The sequence below is a fragment of the Anas platyrhynchos genome, chromosome 13, assembly GCF_047663525.1.
Source record: "Anas platyrhynchos isolate ZD024472 breed Pekin duck chromosome 13, IASCAAS_PekinDuck_T2T, whole genome shotgun sequence".
NCBI classification, from domain to species: domain Eukaryota; kingdom Metazoa; phylum Chordata; class Aves; order Anseriformes; family Anatidae; genus Anas; species Anas platyrhynchos.
The window spans coordinates 15,120,893-15,130,919 of NC_092599.1; the positions used below are offsets into that span (position 1 = coordinate 15,120,893).

The 10,027-nt window shown below is 50.4% G+C and overlaps 1 long non-coding RNA gene across 2 annotated transcripts; it reads right to left on the reverse strand.

Moving 5' to 3' along the window:
- Positions 1-208: 208 nt before the first annotated feature.
- LOC119718281 (uncharacterized) lies at positions 209-8,807 on the reverse strand. Of its 2 annotated transcripts, XR_011812598.1 has the most exons (4): positions 4,037-8,807; positions 3,809-3,953; positions 2,371-2,811; positions 210-1,522 (listed from the first exon to the last, which is right to left on the reverse strand). It is a non-coding gene; the product is annotated as an uncharacterized lncRNA (long non-coding RNA). The 2 variants fall into 2 exon arrangements; XR_011812597.1 differs by having other exon boundaries at positions 209-1,522; positions 3,809-8,807.
- Positions 8,808-10,027: the final 1,220 nt, after the last annotated feature.

Genomic DNA, 10,027 nt, shown 5'->3' on the forward strand with positions numbered 1-10,027 from the left:
TGCAGTCATCGTTTGCTTTTTTTTTTTCTTGCAAAGCAAGAAACGGTTTCAGTTAACAAAATACAGATTCCTGTACATATTCCTACGGGGCAGAGGAAGAACACAAAATTGCACATGGGTTATAGCCTGTTTCCTTTTCAGATTTAAGTGACTCCTTAAAACCCCTTGCACAGAAGACACCTGTCTCCTCGTAGGTGCAGCACAAGCAGTGAAAGCAGAGATGCTGAGTCCCAGCAGTGGCTCGAGTGCCACGACGCTTGGTAAAAGCAGCAGGCCTTTATCAGAAAGACCTGCCAGAAGCAGAACCACCCATTCCTCTCAGTCCACGTCTGCAGGAAACGTGATAATTTTGATATATTTTTTAAACAAAATATAAATAAGGATACTGGACTTGCCAGCTTGTTATTTCACGACAGCCCTGCCACAAGGGCGCTGGCTGCAATCGTGTCCCTGCTAACCGCGGCAGTGAAGACTGGGGAAGGAGAACGATTGCACTCACCCTAAATCGGTTCTTGCTTTTTATTTTGGAACGACACACATGAAATCCCATTTAGAGCCAGGCAAGACAAAGACATGTAAAGCAGGAATAGGCTGCATTCTCCATTTAAAGCTTTGCTCTGCTCCCTAGGAGCATCTGACTGCAGGTGTTTGAAACCACCTCTTTGGTTTTGGTTGGTGTTTTGGATTCCTGTCCATGGCCAGTGGTAACCAAGCACATGAGAAGAATCCCTGCCTTCCCCACCGCACTCTGCCCAACACAGGAGTTCACCCAAAGCCCAGCACTGGGCACTCGATCAGGAAAGGCTTCTGCTTTCAGGAAACCGGTTACTTCCCCAGAGCTGCCCCAGTAACAAGTTAATGAACGAAGAACACCCTAAGGAGAACAGAGACAAGCGGGAGTTTGGTGCGGTGAGGAGGCTGGGGAGGATGCACAGCACACCAGTCCCTCCCAGTGCTGCCAAGAACCCTCACCAGAGCTGGAGCTGGGAGTTGGGCTGTCCTGTGTCCTGGAACTCCACCCTGAGATCCTCCTGTGTGCTCTGCATCCCCTCCGGGATGACTGCCAGCAGCTTCTTTCTTCAGGTCTTCCCACAGAGCAGGATGCCAGCCCTTCTCCAGGGGACACCTTCCCAGGTGGGGATGGATGGCTGCAGACCAGGACTCCAGCAGCTTGGAGAAGGCAGCTGGGCCCACCAGGTTCTGGGGAGAGCTGGCTGGTTCGAAGCTCTGTTTGGTTCTTCTCCAGCTTCCTGGTGGTGGCTCAGCCCAGGGGTGCTCACAGCCCACAAAGGATGGCCCCTTCCCTCCCTCTCCTGCCTGGCTGGGCTCCACACAGCCAGCTGGCAGCACGGGGACTCCCAGCTCTCAGCAGTTCATACAAAGCAGGTGTCCTCCAAGCCATCTTCTCTCCGCAGGAAGCCTAGTTCTTGCTCCAGTGGCACAAAGCCCAGTGCCACCAGGGCTTTACAAGACTGCTGTCCCCTTCAGACTGACAGCTCCTCAACTGCAGGGTGTCTGCTGCCTGTAAAGGGGGAAACAGCACAGAAACAGCACACGTTGGGACCTGGCTAGCAAAGGATCAACGTTCAAACATCCACATTACAGCAGGACTCAGGGAGAAGTCTAACAGACAAGGGCAAGATTTGACCTGAGTGAGGGAGCGGAACATCTGCCAAGGAGGAGGAAACAACAAAGAGCAGCAAAATCCAGCAAGCCCGGAGAGCAGGCAGAGCATTTCAGCAGAGACCCTGGAGCACCAGTGTCAGTGTTTCCAGACCTGACTGGCAACCAGGCAGGATTAAAGCTCCACTTACAAAATTACAAGGCTAATAGATGTTACGAGCACGTTACCAGGTGTCCTGACTTGCTGGAAGCACATCCCAGAAGACAGCAGAAGCAATTACAAGCACTGTGTGCACCATCCAGCTGCATCAACCACCCGTAGGCGCTACTCAGCGAGCCTTTATCAATGTGCGCTTAGCACAAAGGAGGATCTGATGCATCCACACCATGGCACACGTCCTTTGAGACAGCCTTGCTTGCTGCCAGAGTTCATCTTAAACACAGCCATTGAAAAGAGGAAAAAAAGAAAAGAGAAAAGAAAAAGAAAAAAAAGAAAAAAAAAGAAAGCAGCTAGAACCAAACTGTACAGTGTTTATAACATAGGTGTATTGTTTATCATAAAGTAGAGATAACCTGCTGAAGTGTCAGGAAGACAGAAAAGAAAACCATTTAGGTAAGCAGTGGAAGTCCACATGGCATGACTCTTGTGCTGACCTTCAGCAAAAAATCAACCATCTTGGGAGGGCCAGAAACAGAAGTGGGAAACTAAAACATGGATGGGCTGAAAGGTTTCGTCCTAATACACACCTAGAATGGGGGAACTGCTGCATCGTTCTTCTTGGGACAGGGCTGGTGAGATCTCCTGCCCACGTTGGACCATCTAGAAGGGACAGAAACCTAAGCAGCAGCAGGGGGTTCGTGCATCACCTTCGCTTCCCAACCTTGGCCTAAGACAAAGCCTGTAAAGCTTCTGAAGGAAGACGAAGTGATCAGCCCAGAGCTGGGCAACACATAAAACAGCACCACAACCAAGCACCTGTGAGCAGGATAGGTAGTAAAAAGCCAAATGAGTCCAAACCCACAAGGAGATGACGGCATTTTCCAGCATCTTGCAACACCGCCTTCAGGGTGGGGATGAGCAACCCATGTCCATGCCTTGTTGCACTGCAGTCACTCACACCGTAGGCTCTGTGCAGGGCACCACGATTTGGACAAGACAGAAGGCACCTCTTCATTTTAACAGGCTGTCTGAAAAGGGTTCGAAAAGCAACTCTCTGGAGAGAATTCCCCGCCACAGACAGCTTCAGCACACTCCACCCAGCCCACATGAAAGGTGAGAGGGAGGGACAGGCCAAGAATCTGACTGCTACAGGCTCCAGCTCTGGGTTTGTGTAGGAGAAAGAAACACCACCAATGTTCTTGTCCCCACTAAAAGACTTGTGGTCTTCTGTGTTTTCAGCATTGTCTTTGCAACATTAAATACCCGGTGGGTACATCGGCATGTGTGCTTCAGGAAAAGTCACAACAGCCCTTTGCTCCTCCTCGTGTCATGTTTTATCAAAATCCAGACTGAGAAATAAAGCGCTCCATCCCTGCGCTGCCGCTTCAATCAGTCCATGAGTGCACGAAACATGGCTTTTGAAGCCACATTTCCCCGTCCTTTCTCAGGCTACTCCTCCTCTGGAGACACAAAGCAGAATCTGTCTCATCCCCTCTGCAGAAGCCGAGATCAAACGGCAGCTTTACCACATCACAAGTTACAATTAAGGCTACTCCTGGCAAAAGATGATTCCCTCGCCAAATGCTAAAGCTCTCCTGGCATTTCTCTTCCTATTGTCTGTATCCAGCCCTGTATTTATGAGATTAGCCTCAAATTAGGACAGTTTCCTCATTCTTCCTTCACTCTTACTGCAGCCTGGTTCCTGGGAATTTGATCCTATCTTCCACAGAGGTTACTCCCTGATGATAGGAAACATCTAGTGTATGTAGGCAGGAAGCACCAACAGAGGATTACAACGAGGGCTCTCTCCTAATCCTCGTTACGACATCTCCACGGATCAGGAACCCCACTTGAGCAACAGGAACATCAGGGACCTGTCTCGCCCCTGCGCTCCCACACAGCGTCTCGCCCCACTGTGGCCTGGCTGAAAGCAGCACACGGGGGCTGCAAGGGCACAACTAGCTGCCCCGACCCTCCCAGCTCCTTCCCCAGCACCCAGCTCTCAGCCAGAAGCATGGTACTTACGTGACGGGAGAGGGCAGATCAAACAAATCAAGTGCTCTGGGAACCGGTGCCTTGCCCCAGCATTACTCAGAGGAGACGAGAGGCAGGTTTAGTGACGAGAGAGATGGCTTTCCATCACCTAAACTGTTCATTTCAGCAGCTGACGCTGATAAAGAACAAGATGCTCAGTGTGTCTGCTGAAGGAAAGCCCCTCTCCCTGCTTTGGGTATGCTATAGGACATTGCCCACCTGCTGCAGTATCCCTTTGAGAACAGATGTACAATATCCTCAGCAGTTTTTCTCCTCCAGCCAGGCACTTCATCTTTCTTCTCCGAACAGAAGAGGCAGAAGAAGAGGAGGAACAGCATTGCCAGCCCCCATAAAACCTCCTCACACACACACACAGTCACAGTGGGTTAGGTGTAGGTTATTACAGGGCAGTATCTCCATGGAAGAGCAGAGGAACCAGAGCCACTAAGCCTAGCTGGATCGAGCTACATCGTGCCTCATCTCCAACAGCAGCATCTAAGGAAGGATGTAAGAACAGGGTGAGAGCATAGCCATGTTCCATTACAAATGCTTTCCCGGGATCCAGCTATTTGCAGCTCCAGGACCTTCTCAACCAGAGACTGTGTAGTGGTATTTAACAGCCCTCAATGGATTTTTCTTGCATTAGTTGCTCCAGTTTCCCCCAAACCTGCATAAACTTTGTTCACCACAGATCTACTCAGTGCATTTGAACTGTTTGTGATCTTTTTTTTCCTGGGAGCTGATTTTTAGTTGTTTTGTTTTTCAAACAAAAACACAAACACAGCACCAAGCCTTGTTCCTCTAGCCCAGTTCATTGAACTTCTGCGATCTGTCACCCACGTGACACCGTCCTGTTTTGAGCCCCCTGCACTGAATTACGATGAATTACTGATTACAACGGCTCCCTCTCCCTCCTGGATTGCTTTGCTTTTCTCAGCATCTTATTGCACAACCCCACTACTCTCAATTACAAGGACTTTCTACAGCTATTCACCATAGCTTTTGTTTTTTGCTGCTCTGAATAGCGAGCAGCAGACTTCATCTGCCATTTACTCCTATTTATCATTAACAGACCCATTCAGCAGCTCCGACCTTTGACAGCCCCTTGTCACAGTTGACTAATGTCAATTCCCTATCGGGAAAGCTGGCCCTTCACCTTTCGATCTTCATTTCCCATCTTTCAGCTTATTATTTACCCATTAGAGACCGCCATGAGATATCTCAAAACCCCAAGAGCACAACAGGACCTCCAAGCTCCCCAGGGTCCCGCCACCCATGGAGAATTTTCCTACCTGCTCTCCCACTCAACTCCTCAGCTCGCTGGCCTCAACAACATCCCCCAAGAAGGGTCCCAGCCATGGGCACCTTGCCACAGAGGGAAGCAGAGCTGCACCCCAGGCACAGCGTCGTCATAGCATTTAAGTACAGCCTGATACAACATGAAGGCAGCAGCCAGGCACCACCAAGACTGAAGACTCTAGTCCTCAATACAACAAAGGTGAGCAGAGCGCAGCCTTTTTCCCCCAAAGACAATTTGCCATCCTGCCACCCACAACCCCCTCCGTCGTCCCTGTGGAGTTCAGCCTTCACTTCCCAGTCTCATCACACTTTTGTGAAGCGTCCTTCACACTCCTCCACCCCAGAGCTACCCAGATTTCAGCACCCAGAAAACAAGCCCCAGGAAAAGTACCTTCCTCTTCTTTCACAAGGAGCGGCCGATTGCTTCAGATAATGATATTAAAGTGAACAAGTGGGACACTGAGAAGCAAGATCAGTTCCCACAAAGACTGGGTAGTAATGAGAGTGGTTAAAGACAAGTAATGAGTGGGTGGTATTTGTCAGCTTCATAATGTAGATTATAATTTGTTTATTACTCTTGCTACTGCTTTCGCTGCTGTTGGAATGCAATTAATTAATAGCACCTATGAGTCCTGCAAGTATCTGTCATCCCTGACCTACAAATATCTCCATGCCTCTGCTGCACATGCAGTTGCATTGGACATTTAATGGCATTGCACGGCCAACAGAAAGCATCTCAGCTTTCAGGAAGAAAAGTGAAGACCTCCCAAAGCAAAACCAAAGGCACCTCCACAAAGGAGCAGGCTCAAAGCAGCTTTGGTTGTTCAAGACAACTAACCATCATCTAGCTTTGTCCATATTTCAGGAGAGCAACATCTGGGAATTATTCCAGACTGTCAGAGTTCAGAGCTTGATTTTTGACACTAAGGCAGGGAAAATGTTCCTGTGTGCACCTTCATCTCTTGGTGGCCCACCACCACTTTTGAGGTAAGGCAGCCACACCCCAGCCCATCACCAGGCCTCAGCGTTCCCAGTTTAAATCACTGAGACTTTTAATCAGGCTCAGGGTGGTGACTGACCTTGTTAGCCGAAGGCTGGCAGCAGCACCAAGAGCTTTCCTCACACACTATGTACGATCACGGAGTGCTCTCCACAAGACAGACAGGTCTCTGCTGAGAGGGTCCGTCCTCTCCTTCTGTCTGAGACAGGCCCAGCGAGTCTGGTCTAGGGGATGAGGCTGCAGGCACTGGACTGAAACTGCTGCTCTAGGAGAAGCATGCAGGGGCAAATAGATGGGGCTTTCCTGGCTGCTGTTGCTTCCCATCATATTGCCTGAGAACTGAAGCACTGATTCTGTATCAGGCAGTGCACACTGGCAGAGAGCAGCTTCAAACAGGACCAGATTTGTTTTATATATAAAAAAAAAAATGAGATTTGTAAATCTACATGGGCACACATGCACTTCTCTCCACTTCTACGGGATTTAAAACTAGACTGGGAATTTCTCTGGACCAGCCTCAGCAGCTGGCAACACAGGAAAGGAACTAACTGGTTGCTTTCTGCATTTTCAGGCAGTTTTTGTGCAGTTCAGCCCCTTACTTGGACCCTCATTAGCCCGGCATCCCTCAACACCATGTTGTGCTGCAGGACTCAGTAGTCAGAGGCAGACAGGGTCAGTGGAGAACTGCTGCTTTGCTAACTTTCAATAACAACCCTCTGGCCCCTCCCCAAAACACTTAAGTCCTTCCCTTTGCGAAGGAAAACATGCTGCAGGGACATAAATAAAAGCCAGTGGCAAATTTCAGCACTGAACTGTGCTATCAGTGCATGTTTGGGCACAAGCTAGCGACCACTGAAGTCAGCAGAAGTTTGGAAAGACAAAACACCTCCCACACAAAGGAGAGACAGAGGCAGCAGTCAGAGCTGCGAGGCAGATAAGCTGCCTGTCAGAACAGGCTTGGACTGTCCTAGCAGGAAGAAGAAGTCCAATGAGAGGGAAAGCTATTTGGGGAATGAATGAATAGTGAAGCTTCTTGTTGAAGCTTTGAAAAAAAAAAAAAAAACACACACACACACAAACAAACAACAAAAAAAAACCTTTCCCAAACATCTCTCAGCTTTCTGCCAAATGGATGCAGGGCCAAGACATGCAGGAGCCTGCGTGAACCTCTAGCACAGGATCACTTGAAGACAACAGCCTGGATGGGGGCAGAAGGAAGGTGATGAATGGCAGAGAGGATACAGACAGAGCTGATCCCTGCTCTGTGGGAGGAGAGGGCAGCTTTCTCTGGACTCAGCACCCAGAAACCCTTCAAACTCACATCCAGTATCCTGCTTTGAACACCTTCAAGAGGATCCTGCCTGGTCTCTCAGGGGGTCCAACCCTGCACAGACTGATGCCTGCTCCAAACAGTCTGGAGTCAATCCTCCAGGCCATTTTAGAGCAAGAACCAAACTGCATCACTGGAACAGGGAAATAAAATGATGGGTGTAATTTAGAACTACATTTGTGGAAGGAAGGGGGGTGGGTGGAGGGAGGGTTCTTATCCCAGACCCACAGTCACACACCCCCCACAGACACACATTTCAATTCAAAATCTCCCATACAAAAAAAAAAAAGCAGTGTTGCTAGGATGTCACATCCACAACCAAACCTCAGAGCTCAGCTCCTTGCTAGCACAGGGCTTTCACTAATGCCGTATCAGTGACCAGTGTCTCACCAATACACCCATCTGGTCCCTCACACTTTGTGCAGGGTTTATCATAACTCACCTCTCAGGAGAAAAAAAAAAAAAAAAAAAAAAAAACACACATGGGAAAACCACCAGCCAAACTCGAGCTGCAGAGGAAGGGATAAGGAAGGGACTAAGAAAAAAATAATACAAGCAAAACTCTGAATTACAAAGAATCTACCCTTGAGGCAATGATAGAAGATGAGAAGAGCAGAGTGCCTGAATGCAGAGATTTTCATTGCTACCAAAAAGCAGTGAGAAACCCAGCAAATGACTTTACATAAGACAGATATTTCTCCAGGGAAAGAAAGCAGGAAAATAAATAAATCTGTCTGGATTCCCCTTCTTCCACTCGCACTTGGTTCCCTTACAGGCTATCAGATTCCTTGTGCCACGGAGCAACACTGACCATCTCTGCTGATCTCTGTAGCGCATTTGGTCTCCATTTCCAGCACGCCCCAATGTTTAAGAGAAAGCCAGGACTCCAGCCTCCTGCTGGAGGACCCCAGCTTCACAGGAGCAGCTGCCAGGTGAGAATACCTCAAGTCCCAGCTGTCTGAAGCAATAAAAAGCGGCGGAGAAGACAGGGAAGCAAATGAGGATGATGCAAAATGAGTGCAGTTTCAGCTATGAGCACCAACAACCAGAGCAGAACAGAAAGAAAGGGCAGGGAGCATTGGTGATCTCGCCTTGCACCACGTGCAGAAAGGGGGCTACACCACACGGGTCTGGGGGAGCCCACACAGCCCAGCAGCATCAGCAGTCTGGAGCTGTGCAGCCAGCCTGACTGTCTGCACCTGCCACATGATTAATTCCCAACCCATAATTAATCCCCAACCCTTGACTGCGCCATCAAAGCCCAACCACAGCTTCCGTCCTGACCCGGCTCCCAGCCCAGCACTACTGCTGGGACACAGCCAACCGGGGGAGCGTGGAGGTGGCAGGAATGCGCCCACAGGTGCCACAAACTCACCCGGATCCACTGGAAGCAGCTCCTCGTCTCCAACCGCTCGTGCCAGCGCCATCGTGGGCTGATTACGGCTGCGCCAAGGGCTGCCGCCAACCCCACAGGCAGAGGCACTCTGTAGCCACCAGCCCCTGAGAAATGATTTCTGGATGGACATGTTTCTCCCACACCTCCTTCACAAGATGCAGCTGCGTTTTTGTAGCCGCCACAGTGGCCACCAGCAAGCCTGCCAGGCCTTCCCAGGCCACCAGCCAGCCCGGGTTCCCCTACGTGCTACCTGAGGCAGTGAAACCACCAAGGGTATCAGTGCAGCTCCTGAGGTGTTTTGGAGAGGGAAGGGGTGAAAGCAGAGCCAAAACCAGATTATTAAAAGGAGGTAGTGGCTACGGAGGCAATTCCCCCATGCTCCAAGCCCTCCCAGTCCAGGAAGAGGCCCTTGTCCCACCACCCTGGAGCTGCAGCAGCTGGCAGCCATGACAGGAGGGGTGGGCTGTGAAGGGGAAGCAACAAAAGCAAGAAAAAAAAAAAAAAAAAAAAGCCCCTTCCCGAGTCAAGGGAGCACCACCACAGGGTCCAAGCCTGCATTGCATACCCTGCCGTGGTGCCATGGGGGCTTAAGGCCAGGAAACACAGCCTCAGGCATATTTGCTGCTTGGTCACAGTGCTGGCCAAGCTGTATGTGCTTGGCCCACCCCAACAGGGCGGCCCCCAGCAGCTCCTGCTTGCCTGAGCCTCCTGGGTGCAACCCAACCACCAGCACACAGCATTAATGTCTCTCACAAGTGCTGCTTTTCCAGCAGCTGCCAGTAGAAGACCATCAGCTTCAACATCTTTTCTGAGCAAAGTCCCACCTTCTGATCCACAACCTCCCTTCCTGCCCTGCAATGGTCTTAGTCTCCGTTAAAGTCCTCAACAGGAGACCTCATCTTTGCTGAGGAATCTTCTGGGCAGCGTCCCCCCACAACCATTGGTGCTGCAAACTATCTCCAGCTGTTTCCACCCTCAGACTGCCCACAGCCAGCCAAGTTTGCTTCAGGCAAGCCGTGTCCTCTCCACGAGGGTCAACCCACCAGAAGCAGCATGGAGGAGCAGGCAGGAACCTCCCACCAGAACAGGATGGCTCCAGCAGGCTGGGGAGGGAAAGCCATCAGCAACAGATGGACCAAAGGGGCAGGAAAATCCTCACACACCGAGCAAGTCAAATGAGGCAAC